The following is a 17,845-nucleotide window of genomic DNA, read 5'->3' as shown; positions in this document are numbered from 1 at the left end:
AATCGAAGGGGTCATCTTGCTGAAGATTGTCGGATTCCTGTTACAAATACAAATGGCACCAAGACTCCTGCCACTAATGCAAATAGAACTGCCTTGGCCACTGTTACCTGTTATGGGTGTGGGAAACAGGGTCATTATAAGAGCCAGTGTCCGAATCCAGAGAAGAATAATGGATCTGCACGTGGAAGAGCATTTGTTATTAATGCTAGAGAGGCGTGTGAAGACCCGGAGCTTGTTACGGATACGTTTACCATTAATAACTTATCTGCATCTATTATATTTGATACTGGTGCCGATAGAAGTTACGTGTGTAGAGACTTTTACGCTAAATTGAATTGTTCATCATTACCTCTAGATGCTAAGTACATGATTGAGTTAGCTAATGGTAAACTAATTAAAGCCAATAAAATTTGTCGTAATTGTAAAATAAATTTAGCCTGAGAAACATTTAAGATTGATTTGATACCCGTAGAATTAGGAAGTTTTGATGTAATAGTCGGCATGGACTGGATGTCCAAAATAGGAGCTGAAGTTGTGTGTGCCAAGAAGGCAATTCGCATTCCTCGTAAGGATAAAACGCCAGTAATGATTTATGGAGAGAAAGGGTAACTCAAAGCTAAAACTCATTAGTTGTTTGAAAGCTCAAAAGTTCTTGAAGAAAGGGTGTTATGCTATCTTAGCACATGTTAATAAAGTCAAAATGAAGGAAAAAGTGAAGAGCATCAATGGCGTGCCTGTGGCAAGAGATTTTCCCGAAGTCTTTCCGGAAGAGTTGCCGGGATTACCTCCATTTAGATCTGTAGAATTTCAAATAGATCTAGCACCAGGAGCTGCACCAGTGGCTCGTGCTCCATATAGACTTGCACCGTCTGAGTTAAAAGAACTTCAGAGTCAGTTAAAAGAATTACTGGACCGTGGATTCATACGACCAAGTACTTCACCGTGGGGAGCTCCGATTTTATTCGTCAAGAAGAAAGATGTATCTTTTAGGATGTGTATAGATTATCGTGAATTAAATAAGTTAACTATCAAGAATCGGTATCCACTACCGAGAATTGACGACTTATTTGATCAACTGCAAGGATCATGTGTGTACTCGAAAATCGACTTAAGATCGGGCTATCATCAATTACGTGTCAAAGAAGAAGATATTCCGAAAACTGCTTTTCAGACACGTTATGGTCATTACGAATTTTTGGTTATGCCGTTTGGGTTGACTAATGCGCCAGCTGTATTCATGGACCTCATGAATCGAGTGTGTAGTCCGTATTTAGATAAGTTTGTTATCATTTTCATTGACGATATTCTTATCTATTCCAAGAGTGAACAAGAGCATGAGCAGCATTTAAGGTTGGTATTAGAATTGTTAAGAAAAGAACAGTTATACGCCAAATTTTCTAAGTGTGCATTTTGGTTGAAAGAAGTGCAATTTCTTGGCTACGTTGTTAGTAGCAAAGGAATTCAGGTTGATCCAGCTAAAATTGAGGCCATTGAAAAATGGGAGACTCCTAAGACACCAACGCAGATACGCCAATTTTTGGGTTTAGCTGGTTATTATAGAAGGTTTATTCAAGATTTTTCCCGAATAGCTAAAGCATTAACAGCGTTAACGCAAAAAGGGAAGAAGTACGAATGGACTTCTAAGCAGGAAAGTGCATTTCAATTACTAAAGAAGAAGTTGACTACAGCGCCTATTTTATCGTTACCTGAAGGGAACGATGATTTTGAGATATATTGTGACGCTTCGTGACAAGGTTTTGGTTGCGTCCTTATGCAACGGAAGAAAGTTATAGCATATGCATCCCGACAATTGAAGATTCATGAGCGGAATTATACGACGCATGATCTAGAACTGGGAGCAGTAGTGTTTGCATTGAAGATATGGAGACACTACTTATATGGGGTTAAATGCACTATGTTTACCGATCATAAAAGCCTTCAACATATTTTCAATCAGAAACAGCTGAACATGAGGCAACGTAGGTGGGTCGAGCTGATAAACGACTATTATTGTGAGATTCGCTATCATCCTGGAAAAGCAAATGTAGTGGTTAACGCTCTAAGCAGAAAGGAACGGGAACCAATTCGAGTACGAGCGATGAACATAAAAATTCGCATGAATCTCAACTCACAAATCAAAGAGGCTCAACGAGAAGCTCTTACTAAAGAAAACATAGGAAATGAAATAATGAAGAAGTATGAGAAGCAACTTGTTATACGGGAAGACGGAATTCGATATTTTGCAAACCGTATTTGGGTACCAAAGTTGGGTGGATTAAGGAAGTTGATATTGAACGAGGCACATAAGACAAGATACTCGACATCCTGGAGTTGGAAAGATGTATCAAGATCTTAAGACGCATTATTGGTGGCCTAATTTAAAGACAGACGTTGCAACATATGTTGGGGAATGTTTAACTTGTTCCAAAGTTAAAACAGAACATCAGAAGCCATTGTAGCGACCCCGACAAATCGTCAATTGACGGCGTCGACTACTTAGGTCCCGTTGCGTGGTCATAGGTCTTTAACGTGACGTTTGACCAAAGATATGTCGCATTCCTTTCAAAAATAAAGATTGTTTCAAAGTTTACAAAAATTGTTCATCCAAAAGTTACGTTACAAAGTTATAGTTACATGTGAAACCTATGCGACACAGTTTTAAAGAAAGTCAAAAGACGCTCCATGAAATGCATGTATACTCGACATCCAATGCAAGTATCAAAATAATGAGCGGAAGCATGTTTCACATAGCGTTCAAAGACCTGAGAAAATCATAGAAATCTGTCAACGAAAACGTTGGTGAAATCATAGGTTTAAGTAAGTAAGTACAAGTGAACCACAAGATTTGCATCAATGAAATAATAGTAATACATTCCAAAAGTTTGTTTCACGAGCACCCAATTATCAATGCTTAACATTTCTCCCATTGAACCCCATCACTTAGTGCTAGAACATACACTGTTTCTCGAAAATATATTTCATTCGTAAACGGTAGCGAACCGTTTGAATGAGGGTTTGTCAAACCCATATGGATCCATACAACATAAGTTCTCGCTTACACCCGGCAAGTGTAACTAATGATAATCGAATTGAGGATTTTGTTCTAAACTCGTATGTAGAATGTTTGTTTTCCTGTACTTGTGTTCACTTAGTAAAGAAATGTTTATGTTTTCTCATCCCAAATGTAAGTTCAAAAAGAGTAAAAGTGGGACTATGATCTCACCTTGAGTGCACGAGTAGTAAAGTACTTCAACAAGTAAACGTGTGCAAAGAACAATGCTAGTCTTGACCTAAACAATAGGTTGTATCAATAACGGTAAACACGATAGGTCAAAGATGTTCAATTAGTCCTATGGCTCGTTAAGACTCGATCATAATAGCATGTGAATCAAATTGTCATGTTTCATGCAAGGTACAAGTATAAAAACATGTTAGAACGATTGCACAAATATTTGGTTAAGTTTGATTAAAAGTCAACTTGGTCGGGTCAAAGTCAACGAAAAAGTCAACATGTTCGGGTCGGGTCCCGAACTATTTTTCTGAGGTTTTTAATCATATATGAGCATGTTAGAACAAGTTTCATGTGAATCGGAGGTCCGTAGTATGCCAAACATTTTTCGTATTTTGGACATGGAGGTCAGAGCCTGGACACGGCTTATGCCGCGCCGCGGCCCACAATTGTCGCGCCGCGACAATACACGGGAGCTGGTACCTGGCCAGTTTCAAATGTTCAAGTCTTGATCCAAAATTCGTTTTAGCACAAAATGCAAACCGTAAACATTTAGAACTCGCACCTTATATCGTTGGAAAGCTCTTTTGACAAAGAACATAACTAAACATGTTTCATCAAACAAAAACATCATTTCCAATGACCGATTTCTCGTCATGTGATCATTTAAAGTCCATTTTCAAGTTTCAAGTTCACAAAATGCATTTTAAGTTTCAGGAATCCAATTCACACATATGATATGCCGTTTTGAAGGTAATGAAACATGCATTACAACTAAACACTAACAATTAACATTTCATGGTATTCAAGCATCAAAAAGTTCATCTCAAGAACGATCAAACCCTAATCAAGAATCACAAAATCATTAATCATGTTTTTGAAGTTTTACAAATCAACCTACACATCAAAATGAAGCTAGTGATACTAGTAACACAATTAAAACATGAACTTTAACGATTTAACAATATTTAATCTTCCAAAATCAAAGATTAAGCAAACCCATTTTCAAGTGTTCAAACTAGTTACTCAAAACAACAAATCGAACAAACAAAACATATATTCATGTTATACACGAGCCATAGACACTAATTAACACTTTTATAATTCAAAAACATCAAGAACACAAAATCTAGTAATTTTAGAAAGTTACCCAAATGAGATGAAATTGGTATCAAGTCGAAGAGGATGAAGAGAGGATTCCAAATATGTAATTTGTTTTGATGTTAGCCTCCAAATCCGAAATTAGATGATGAATCTTGGTTGAGTTCTTGAGAGGAAAATGGAAGTATGAAAAGAGAGAAAGAGAGAAAATGAGAGGAGGAGGTTGAAGGTTTGACTAGTTGACCTAGTCAAATCTTTGGCCTCTTTGCAAGTTTAGTCCCTCTAGTTTGGGTGCGGGTGCGTGAATTAACCAAACGAATTATTTTGAATTACACGAGAGTACGAGAGATGTTAAAATCCAATAACGAAAATATTTTAAGAAGGTTAGCTAATGGAGGCTATGAATCGAGGTACTGAGGATAATATTACAATAAAAAGACGGGCGTTAAAATAATTTAACGGAAAAAATGCGGGATGTTACATTACCCACACCTTAAAAGAAATTTCGTCCCGAAATTTAGTTGGAAGCAATAGTCGTTGCTTCTTACTCGAGACCTTACGTTGCCAATGCTATGAATAAGTGAAGATACATCCCTGGGCATTCCCACAAATTTTGACAGTCGAGATTTCAGTTTGTATTAAGACTTGGTTTTACGATCCAAAATTTCAACCAGTTTCCCATGAAGGGGAGTTTGCCATCAATAGTAAGTTTATCTATGAGAGTAGCACGTTCCTATTCCGTAGGACACGTCTCTAAGTTTGTTGCATGGAACGTAGGGTAAACGGAAATTTAATTGAGTCGGAAGTTCTAAACGGTAGGAGCGGTTACAATACGCCCCAAGGTTTCAAAAGGATTAATATTTCGCGGTTTAAATTTCCCTGATTCCCGATACGGATTTCACCTTTCCAAGGTGCGAGGTCTCAATATTACACGGTTACTGACTTGGGATTCGAGAGGTTTACGTCGAATATCGGTATAGTCCTTTTGGCGACTACGGGTCATCTTGAGTCCTTCTCAGACTTGGACGATCTCAACTGTTATTTCTTGAATGAGTTCGGATTCGGTGGTTTGCTTGCCACATGCTTTGATCCAACGAATAGGGGTATGACATTTGCGGTCATATAGGGTTTCGGAAGTGCGGCGTTAATACACGAATGGTAACTGCTGTGTGAGAGGAGACAACTAAAGGCAACAATACAAGTTTGTAACATGTCTTTCCAAGATGTGAAACGTACGTTTGTTTGGTCCGTTGATTGTGGATGATACACGGCATTCATGTTTAAACGTGTCCCTACAGTTCCTTGTAAGGCATCCCGAATTTAGAAGTGAGACGAGTATCCCGATCTGAAATTTTAATGGAGATGGTACGCCGTTCCGAGCTAGAATTTTCTTTAATACACGTTTGAACAGGTTTCGTTTCTCAAGAGGTCCGCACCGCGGAAGATCCATCGGTTCCCGAAAGTGGTTGTTAGGACTATTCACCATCGTGGCGAATACTAATATAATGTGAAGAGTTTCTCTCTCCATTGAGAAGTTTTATAAAAAGTTTCCTTACACGGAAATGCGAGCAATAAGACAGGAGTGAAATGAGAACTTAGAATAGGATGAGTTCACACCTTGAGGTAACCATGTCGCGCACTTAGTGGTCGAATGTTGAGGCTTGGTGGGATAACGAGATAGTACACGTAGTTGTATGATAAGTCAAAGAAGAGTGAAGCATCCTTGGATTGGGTGTTATCTTAAGTTCCAGTAATATCAGGCGGAAAATGGTGAAATAACAGGGCTATGTAACGTGGCACGTGTTGATGAGAAGGTTGATCGGGTCCATGATTAAGTATTCAAATTTATCGAGCAAATTAACGAATTTCAGTTCCCTTGATTTCGAGTCGAGGGAGTATGTCTTTCGGGCGTTCAAGTAGAAATATTTCCATATTTGAGTTCCAGTGTGCTAAACGAATTTAGCTAGTAAGGTTTGTGTGAAAGATCATGTTCAAAGTTCAGACACGGAGAGGTTTAAATTTTTCCCTCAGTGAGTTAACGAGTTTAAAGGTCGTGCAACACGAGAAAAGTCGGAAATGAATCTTCAGTGATAACCGGCGAGATCTAAGATTTTACGAATACAAGTCTGAGTCGTGAGGGTTTCCCGATTACGTGTGGTTCCGATTGCGAGATGTATTGAGATACTTTGACCACTAACAACATGGTCTAAAAATTGAACTTCGTTTAACCAAAATTCTCACTTGGAGAATTCGGTATAGAGTTGCTCTTTTCTCAAGTGTTCGAGCGTAAGTCGGAGACATTGTTCGTTTTATTCTTCGATTGAATAGGTTTAGAACATCAATTATAAGTACGGTAACGATTTGTCTAAATAAGTTTGCACACGCGGCTCCGGAGGTTTATGAATACAGACGGAGTCTTAGATTAACTGAACGGTACTAAGAGAGATTTACAACTATCGTAGCGAGTTCAGAAAATGGTTTAGGAGACATCGTCTCCCTCAACCCTCAATTGATGATAACAAGGATGGAGATCGATTTGGTATACACACGAGATCCTCGTACTTGATCAAGAGGTCATTGATACGGGGAAAAAGAATATCGGTTCTTAACCGGAAATTATTTAGTTCACAATAATCTATACAAGACGATAGGGAAACATTTCTTCTTAACGAATAGGTTTTGAGCTCCTCAACTCTATAGGTGTTAAGTCAAAATTCAAATTATTCACCCAATAAGTTTAACGTACATCCTCCGATATAAATTTAGTGGCACACAATAGTTTTTCGTGGGTCACTTGAATGGCCTAAGCAATATCTAGGGGGAGTGGTGGAGTGCAAGGAGTACGAGTCAAAGTCTTGGTTATAAAACGTCTAACGATAACCGAATCGAATAAGTATGAAATATGCGGGTTGTTGTGAAGAAACGTACCCGTGACTAGTCCATCGTCGTCTCGGGCATCCTAGGTGTCGATGGTGAAAGTTTAACGGCGGGCGTTGGGGTTGGCTTTCTTCTTTGGGCACGCATTCCTATATTGACCCGGTTGGCCACATTCGAAACAAACAACCGCCCTTGGCGCATTGGGCGTCTTTTGAGCGACGGTAATGGTACTTTTACAAATATGGGCCACATGGCCACTTCTTTGACACCTGATGCAAAATAGTTTGCCACATTCACCCAAATGATGTTTGCGACATTCGTTACAGTAGGGCAGGTTTCCGGCATACCCTTTCTTGCCGTTGGAGGTGAAGGACTTCTTGGTGAAGTTGTTGTTGTAGTTGCTCGATGGAGAGGCTTCCCATTTTCTTTTGTTGTTACCCGGTTGGTCCTCGGCCGTAGGTGTCGGAACTTCAATTTCATTCACCGTTTTTATAGATTGGCGGGCCATCGTTAAAGCCTCTTGTAGGTTGGCAGGTTTGGATGACATTAACCCGTGTTGAACGCTCTTCGGGAGGCCATCCATGTAAAGTTCGACTCTTAGGGATTCGGGAGTCATGAGATTTGGACACATTAAGACTAGTTCGGTAAACTGTTGATTATAAGCTTCGAGGTCATTCCCGACCGTTTTTAAATTCCGTAGACCCTGTTCGAGCCTTTGAGTCTCGTCGCGCGGGAAGTATTCGGTGATCATTCTTTCTCTTAATTCGGTCCAAGAGAGTGTAAGGGCCTCATCGATACCCATTGATTGTACATACGTGTTCCACCATGAGAGAGCAACACCGGTGAAAGTGAGGGTGGAAAACTTGACCTTATCTTGGTCCTGACAACCGCTTATGTTAAAAACAGCTTCCGTTTGTTCGAACCATCGGGTGAGAGCAATCGGTCCCCCGGTTCCATCGAAAGTGGGAGGTTTGTACCCCATGAAGTTTTTGTAGGAGCACCCCTCGTTTGAATTATCGGCTCCATGATTGTTGTTGTGGTTGGAGAAGTGATCGGCCACGGCCTCACCCACGGTGGTGGCTATCATTCGTTGAAGGGCTTGTTCTAAAGTTTCGGGAAGGGTATTGTGTTGACCTTGGTGAGCCATTGTTCCTTCATGACACAAGAATATCGTTGATTAGTATTCTTAACAATACTAATCGTGATATGGAATAATGATGAAGAGGAAAAAAAAAATTTTCCTTGATTCGCCTTAAATTCTTTATGTCGTAATGTCGGAATGTTCATATGAGTCACCGTAATATAATCCCGGCAATTATATTACCCTGATTCATATGTGCATTCGACATTATTCTATAAAGTCAAGGTGGCGCGTCAATCAAATTAAACAACGAAAGATTTAGATGAAGCGAGAGTTAGTTATGAGTAGAAACGTTCGAGTATAAATGCACAAATAGTCAAGTAATTCCTACTTCATGTCTATATGCCGGTTGTAGTCTAGATTCACTAATGTACCCTATGACTCGGGGTTGACACCAATGAACTCTAAATCCCTACAACCAATGCTCTGATACCACTTGTAGCGACCCCGACAAATCGTCAATTGACGGCGTCGACTACTTAGGTCCCGTTGCGTGGTCATAGGTCTTTAACGTGACGTTTGACCAAAGATATGTCGCATTCCTTTCAAAAATAAAGATTGTTTCAAAGTTTACAAAAATTGTTCATCCAAAAGTTACGTTACAAAGTTATAGTTACATGTGAAACCTATGCGACACAGTTTTAAAGAAAGTCAAAAGACGCTCCATGAAATGCATGTATACTCGACATCCAATGCAAGTATCAAAATAATGAGCGGAAGCATGTTTCACATAGCGTTCAAAGACCTGAGAAAAACATAGAAATCTGTCAACGAAAACGTTGGTGAAATCATAGGTTTAAGTAAGTAAGTACAAGTGAACCACAAGATTTGCATCAATGAAATAATAGTAATACATTCCAAAAGTTTGTTTCACGAGCACCCAATTATCAATGCTTAACATTTCTCCCATTGAACCCCATCACTTAGTGCTAGAACATACACTGTTTCTCGAAAATATATTTCATTCGTAAACGGAAGCGAACCGTTTGAATGAGGGTTTGTCAAACCCATATGGATCCATACAACATAAGTTCTCGCTTACACCCGGCAAGTGTAACTAATGATAATCGAATTGAGGATTTTGTTCTAAACTCGTATGTAGAATGTTTGTTTTCCTGTACTTGTGTTCACTTAGTAAAGAAATGTTTATGTTTTCTCATCCCAAATGTAAGTTCAAAAAGAGTAAAAGTGGGACTATGATCTCACCTTGAGTGCACGAGTAGTAAAGTACTTCAACAAGTAAACGTGTGCAAAGAACAATGCTAGTCTTGACCTAAACAATAGGTTGTATCAATAACGGTAAACACAATAGGTCAAAGATGTTCAATTAGTCCTATGGCTCGTTAAGACTCGATCATAATAGCATGTGAATCAAATTGTCATGTTTCATGCAAGGTACAAGTATAAAAACATGTTAGAACGATTGCACAAATATTTGGTTAAGTTTGATTAAAAGTCAACTTGGTCGGGTCAAAGTCAACGAAAAAGTCAACATGTTCGGGTCGGGTCCCGAACTATTTTTCTGAGGTTTTTAATCATATATGAGCATGTTAGAACAAGTTTCATGTGAATCGGAGGTCCGTAGTATGCCAAACATTTTTCGTATTTTGGACATGGAGGTCAGAGCCTGGACACGGCTTATGCCGCGCCGCGGCCCACAATTGTCGCGCCGCGACAATACACGGGAGCTGGTACCTGGCCAGTTTCAAATGTTCAAGTCTTGATCCAAAATTCGTTTTAGCACAAAATGCAAACCGTAAACATTTAGAACTCGCACCTTATATCGTTGGAAAGCTCTTTTGACAAAGAACATAACTAATCATGTTTCATCAAACAAAAACATCATTTCCAATGACTGATTTCTCGTCATGTGATCATTTAAAGTCCATTTTCAAGTTTCAAGTTCACAAAATGCATTTTAAGTTTCAGGAATCCAATTCACACATATGATATGCCGTTTTGAAGGTAATGAAACATGCATTACAACTAAACACTAACAATTAACATTTCATGGTATTCAAGCATCAAAAAGTTCATCTCAAGAACGATCAAACCCTAATCAAGAATCACAAAATCATTAATCATGTTTTTGAAGTTTTACAAATCAACCTACACATCAAAATGAAGCTAGTGATACTAGTAACACAATTAAAACATGAACTTTAATGATTTAACAACATTTAATCTTCCAAAATCAAAGATTAAGCAAACCCATTTTCAAGTGTTCAAACTAGTTACTCAAAACAACAAATCGAACAAACAAAACATATATTCATGTTATACACGAGCCATAGACACTAATTAACACTTTTATAATTCAAAAACATCAAGAACACAAAATCTAGTAATTTTAGAAAGTTACCCAAATGAGATGAAATTGGTATCAAGTCGAAGAGGATGAAGAGAGGATTCCAAATATGTAATTTGTTTTGATGTTAGCCTCCAAATCCGAAATTAGATGATGAATCTTGGTTGAGTTCTTGAGAGGAAAATGGAAGTATGAAAAGAGAGAAAGAGAGAAAATGAGAGGAGGAGGTTGAAGGTTTGACTAGTTGACCTAGTCAAATCTTTGGCCTCTTTGCAAGTTTAGTCCCTCTAGTTCGGGTGCGGGTGCGTGAATTAACCAAACGAATTATTTTGAATTACACGAGAGTACGAGAGATGTTAAAATCCAATAACGAAAATATTTTAAGAAGGTTAGCTAATGGAGGCTATGAATCGAGGTACTGAGGATAATATTACAATAAAAAGACGGGCGTTAAAATAATTTAACGAAAAAAATGCGGGATGTTACAGCCGTCAGGGTTACTTCAACAACCAGAAATCCCAGAATGGAAATGGGATGGTATTACCATGGATTTCATCACAAAGTTACCTAAGACTGCCTGGGGTTATGACACCATTTGGGTAATAGTTGATCGTCTCACCAAATCTGCACATTTCTTACCTATAAAGGAAACGGATAGGATGGAGAAACTATTACGACTGTACATAAAGGAAATTGTTTCAAGGTATGAAATACCTATTTCCATTATATCCGATCGTGATAGTAGATTTACATCAAAGTTCTGGCAATCACTACAGGAAGCCCTGGGAACTCATTTGGATATGAGCACCGCATATCATCCGCAAACTGATGGGCAGAGTGAAAGAACGATTCAAACTCTTGAAGACATGCTCAGAGCATGTGTGATCGATTTTGGAAACGGACGGGATAAATATCTACCATTAGCAGAATTCTCGTATAATAATAGTTATCATGCGAGCATTAAAGCTGCACCCTTCGAAGCACTGTATGGAAGGAAGTGTAGATCCCCTATCTGTTGGAACAAAGTAGGAGATCGACAATTAACTGGTCCCGAGATCATCCACGAAACTACTGAGAAGATAGTACAAATCAAGGAGAGATTGAAAACAGCCCGTAGTCGCCAAAAGAGCTACGCCGATGTCCGAAGGAAACCATTAGAGTTTCAGATCGGTGACTTGGTTATGCTAAAGGTGTCACCTTGGAAAGGTGTAATATGTTTTGGAAAAAGGGGTAAACTGAACCCAAGGTATGTAGGCCCGTTCAAGATCATCGAACGCATCGGACCGGTAGCTTATCGACTCGAGTTACCACAACAACTCGCCGGAGTACATAATTCATTTCACGTCTCAAACCTCAAGAAATGTCTTGCAAAGGAAGATCTCACCATTCCTCTTGAAGAAATCCAAGTCGACGAGAAACTACAATTCATAGAAGAACCAGTCGAAATCATGGACCGTGAAGTTAAACGGCTCAAGCAGAGCAACATACCAATCGTTAAGGTTCGTTGGAATGCTCGAAGGGGTCTCGAGTTTACTTGGGAACGAGAGGATCAGATGAAACAAAAGTACCCACATTTGTTTCCCGAGAACGCAAAATAGGTACAATTTTAAAATTTCGGGACGAAATTTATTTAACGGGTAGGTACTGTAACGACCCGGATTTTTCTGATCGTTTTATACTTATGAGATTAATATTTACATAAATTAAACCTTACCAACATGATAAGCAATCTAAATTGTTGAGACTTGTGTTTTTGAAAAGAGTTTTACACAACGTTTGACCGTCCAATTTGACCGATGATATCACGAACTATATAACATACGATAATTATACGTTTGTGTATATATATGTATTTATATATATTTAACATGATCTAAGGATGGTTTAACATCTCATTGTGTACTAATAATAATAAGATAAAAGTATACTTTGAAACTACTAACTTAAGTTTTCAAAACGATAACTATACGTAACGTTCTTTGACATAAATACTTATAATGTTTATACAAGTATTGTATAGATATGTATTTAATCACTTTTAAAGGGCTTTTATACATAAAACAATATAAGTATATTTACAAAAGATAGTTATATTTGAAACCTCGTTCTGTTTTCTCAAGATTTCTACAAGTATATCTAGAGTATATGTACCGGTATCATACCCAGCTTCTATAAGTATTTACTATTAGTATATACATATTAAATCAACATCCTAATCACCTTTAATACTGCCCTAGATAAGAGGTAATTAGAATTTGGAAGTTAGTTGACTAATTACACAAGATTACAACACAAAATTTTGTTTTTGTTCCCCATTAAATCACACCATCACCACCATATATACACCATCCATCTTCAATTTTTACTACCTATTTCTCTAACCAAAAACACACTCTTAGGAACCTTAAGTGTTTTTCACAATCTCAGCAAATAACCATGAAGATCTAGCTACAAAAACAACCCTTAATCATCATAAGAAAATCCATTCAAAAACACTTCAAAAATCCTTCCAAGTAAACAAGTTTACTTCCAACCTTTCAATCCAACTCCACCACTCTTTTGATTCTAGGATTTTTCTCATCTCTTACAGTAACTTTGTCCAAGTAACTTGAGGTAATAACCTTATTCATAATCTTATTCAATTCATATTCATATAACTATCTTATTTTGTGTTGTAAAATTTTAACAACAAGAACATAGTTTGAATGATTTCAAACTTATTCGCAAACTAAATAGATCCTTCTAACTTGACTTTTAAAATACTTCAAGACCTGTAATATATTATAATGATATGCTAACTTAACAAGATATAACTTGGTTTTACAAAGAACACCTTAAAAACTGAATCTACGTCGTCGGAGTGCAACCGGGGGCTGTTTTGGGTTGGATAAATAAAAACTATCTTGAACTTTGAATTGGAAGTTCATGTTCTGGAAAAATGATATTTCTTATGAATATGTTAACACATAAAAATTTCATGGTTTAACTCAAAGTGTAAGTATTTTTAGAAAAATGATCATTAAATGTTGTTTTTATGATGGAAAATGATCACCTTCATAAGTTTCACCAAAGTTTGACCTATAACTTGTGATTTAGAATACAACCTAAGGTATTTTCAGTTCATATTCTTAAAATTTGACTCGATCCAAGGAAGTGGCAAGTTGAACCAACAAAAACGGAGTTGTAATGAAGAAACTACGACTAAAACAAGATCGGGTATCCGAAGCTAGTTTAGCTACGAAAATATTTGGAGAAAAATTAAATTAATCATATATTTCTAATTAATATGATATTTCATATATATTTACTTATGATTTGATTTTATATATTTCAAGACCACCCGTAAACAACACGAGAAGATTAATCATAAGACCTCATGATTGTACGCAACACGTCATTTGACAACACGGTACTTTATGTACGCAACACGTCACTTGACAACATGGTACCATGGGTCGAGATTAATTCTGATCAATACGAATACGATGGGGTCTTTATTTATTTTATTTAAGCAACTAATTGTGGACCACTAACATCGGACTGCTAACTACGGACTAAGAAAATATTAAAAGTATTAAAAGTATATATATATATATATATATACATATATATATATATGTATATATATATATATATATATATATATATATATGTAACGATTACTTGAAAAGAAAATATGTTGATATATTATATATATGGTTAGGTTTGTGATATCAATCGGAGACCAAGTCGTGTTTATTACCTTCAAGGCAAAACGTGAGTATATAGTCCCACTTTTAAACTCTAAATATTTCGGGATGAGAATACATGCATTTTACGATTTACGTTATGGACACAAGTGATTAAAAATATATATTCTACGTTGAGTTGTACCACTGGCATACTTCCCTGTAACTTGATAACTACTATTTACATGAGGTATTGTAAACGCGAATCCTGTTGATAGATCTATCGGGCCTGACAACCCCAACCGGACTGGACGACCAGTATTCAACGGTTGCACAGTACTTCATTTCGGTGACTACACTTGGTACGGTGTAGTAAGATTTCATAATAAAGGGAATATGCGACGTTGATTAAATGTTAAGTATGGTTATCAAGTGCTCAACAACTTAGAATATTTTTATTAAAACGTTTATATATGAAATCTTGTGGTCTATATTTATAACGCTGCCGGCATTAAACCTATATCTCACCAACTTTATGTTGACGTTTTAAGCATGTTTATTCTCAGGTGATAACTAAAAGCTTCCGCTGCAACATGTTGAATTTAAGCAAGATCTTGAGTATGCATATTTGTGTCAAAAATAAAACTGCATATCGGAGGATTTGTAATGTAAAATATGTTGGAAGTCGTATTGTTATTATCACATGTAAAGTTTGTAAGTCTAAGATTATCGCTAAACGATAATCATTATTAAGTTGTTTAAACCTTGTATTTGTAATAAAAGCTATGGTTTGTATTGTAAAAATGAATGCAGTTTTTGAAAAATGTAGCATATAGAGGTCAATACCTCGCGATGAAATCATATGTTATTGTATTCGTCCTTATGGTTAAGGTCGGGTTATGACACTTCAGAGAAACGATTGCTTCAAAGAAGTTTCGAGTTGAAGATTTATCATTATCTCCAGCAAAGACGAGTTTCTCAAAAGATTTGTCAAAAGCTGAAGATTATCAATCACATCATATATCTAAGGGGGGGATTGTTAGGAATAGAAATTCCTAATGATAATAGATATATATTAGTGATTGATCGATGGATGAGTTTGCTAGGCTTAATGTTTATGTGCTAAATTGTAAGTGACTTAGTATGAGTATAAATACTAAGTAACTGATAATGCTAAAAACGAACATATATTTCATAGCATTATTCCTCAAGAAAGACAAGATTTTAGTTGCAATTGTTCTATTTACAAGTGATATTCGTTTAAATAATAAAAGGTGAAGACAACGGACAGATTCGACGAATTGAAGACGCAAACGACCAAAAAGCTCAAAAGTACAAAGTACAATCAAAGTGGTTCCAATTATTGATAAGAAACGTCTCAGAATTACAAGAGTACAAGATTCAAAACGCAAAGTACAAGATATTAAATTGTACGCAAGGACGTTCGAAAATCCGGAACCGGGACCAGAGTCAACTCTCAACGCTCGACGCAACGGACTAAAAATTACAAGTTAACTATGTATATAAATATAATATAATATATAATTAATTATATAAATTATATATATATTATATTTATATAATAAAACGTCGGCAAACAAAGATCCAAAAGGTGTGAGCTGGATCCAATATCTCCGCGACTCGCGGAGTTCTAAGAGCAAATGGGCAGCGACTCGCGGAGCCCCAAATTCTAAAAATGCCTATAAAAGCTAACGCATTCTGAACGTTTTATATATCTTTTTCTTCTCCTCATTCATACGTAATATATATATATATATATATATATATATATATATATATATATATATATATATATATATATATATATATATATATATATATATATATATATTTTAATTTTAATTTTAATTTTAAATCCTAATAATAAGGGTATTGATAATGCTAAAAATGAACATATATTTCATAGCATTATTCCTCAAGAAAGACAAGCTTTTAGTTGCAATTGTTCTATTTAAAAGTGATATTCGTTTAAATAATAAAAGGTGAAGACAAAAGACAGATTCGATGAATTGAAGACGCAAACGACCAAAAAGCTCATAAGTACAAAATACAATCAAAGAGGTTCCAATTATTGATAAGAAACGTCTCGAAATTACAAGAGTACAAGATTCAAAACGCAAAGTACAAGATATTAAATTGTACACAAGGACGTTCAAAAATCCGGAACCAGGACCAGAGTCAACTCTCAACGCTCGACGCAACGGACTAAAAATTACAAGTCAACTATGCACATAAATATAATATAATATTTAAATAATTCTTATAATTATTTATATATTATATAAATAAATAAAAACCGTCGGCAAGAAAGACTCCAAATTGTGTGAGCTGTATTTACAAACTCCGCGACTCGCGGAGTTTGAAGGCAAAAAGGGCCGCGAGTCGCGGAGCCCCAAATTCTGCAATTCCCTATAAAGCCAACCGAATTCTGATCATTTTTCATCATCTAATATCCATCTCTCTATCTATATCGTATATATTTATATTTATATTTTAATTTTAATTTTAATTTTAATTTTAATCCTAATAATAAGGGTATGTTAGCGAATATTGTAAGGGTGTAAGTCGAAATTCTGTCCGTGTAACGCTACGCTATTTTTAATCATTGTAAGTTATGTTCAACCTTTTTAATTTAATGTCTCGTAGCTAAGTTATTATTATGCTTATTTAATCCGAAGTAATCATGATGTTGGGCTAATTACTAAAATTGGGTAATTGGGCTTTGTACCATAATTGGGGTTTGGACAAAAGAACGACACTTGTGGAAATTAGACTATAGGCTATTAATGGGCTTTATATTTGTTTAACTAAATGATAGTTTGTTAATGTTAATATAAAGATTTACAATTGGGCGTCCCTATAAATTACCATATACACTCAATCGGACACGATGGGCGGGGTATTTATATGTACGAATAATCGTTCATTTAACCGGACACGGGAATGGATTAATAGCCACTAGAATAATTAAAACAGGGGTGAAATTATGTACAAGGACACTTGGTATAATTGATAACAAAATATTAAAACCTTGGGTTACACTCAGTCGACATCCTGGTGTAATTATTAAACAAAGTATTAAAATCTTGTTATAGTTTAAGTCCCCAATTAGTTGGAATATTTAACTTCGGGTATAAGGATAATTTGACGAGGATACTCGCACTTTATATTTATGACTGATGGACTGTTATGGACAAAAACCAGACGGACATATTAAATAATCCAGGACAAAGGACAATTAACCCATGGGCATAAAACTAAAAACAACACGTCAAACATCATGATTACGGAAGTTTAAATAAGCATAATTATTTTATTTCATATTTTAGTTCCTTTATTTTATATTTAATTGCACTTCTAATTATCGCATTTTTATTGTTATTGTATTTAATTGCACTTTTAATTATCGTACTTTTTAATTATCGTAAGTTTATTTTATCGCACTTTTATTATTCACAATTTCATTATCGTTATTTACTTTACGCTTTAAATTAAGTCTT

At 36.2% G+C, this 17,845-nt stretch overlaps 2 long non-coding RNA genes across 2 annotated transcripts; both read right to left on the bottom strand.

Moving 5' to 3' along the window:
* Nucleotides 1-2,609: 2,609 nt before the first annotated feature.
* LOC139893438 (uncharacterized) lies at nt 2,610-4,513 on the bottom strand. Its single transcript, XR_011774536.1, has 3 exons — nt 4,380-4,513; nt 3,224-3,290; nt 2,610-2,762 (listed from the first exon to the last, which is right to left on the bottom strand). It is a non-coding gene; the product is annotated as an uncharacterized lncRNA (long non-coding RNA).
* Nucleotides 4,514-8,940: 4,427 nt separating this feature from the next.
* Nucleotides 8,941-10,975, bottom strand: LOC139893437 (uncharacterized). Its single transcript, XR_011774535.1, has 3 exons — nt 10,711-10,975; nt 9,555-9,621; nt 8,941-9,093 (listed from the first exon to the last, which is right to left on the bottom strand). It is a non-coding gene; the product is annotated as an uncharacterized lncRNA (long non-coding RNA).
* Between the last annotated feature and the right edge of the window lie 6,870 nt (nt 10,976-17,845).

Source organism: Rutidosis leptorrhynchoides, chromosome 2, assembly GCF_046630445.1.
Source record: "Rutidosis leptorrhynchoides isolate AG116_Rl617_1_P2 chromosome 2, CSIRO_AGI_Rlap_v1, whole genome shotgun sequence".
NCBI lineage: Eukaryota > Viridiplantae > Streptophyta > Magnoliopsida > Asterales > Asteraceae > Rutidosis > Rutidosis leptorrhynchoides.
The sequence above is the reverse complement of the archived record's forward strand: the minus strand, read 5'-3'. Positions and strand labels throughout refer to the sequence as shown.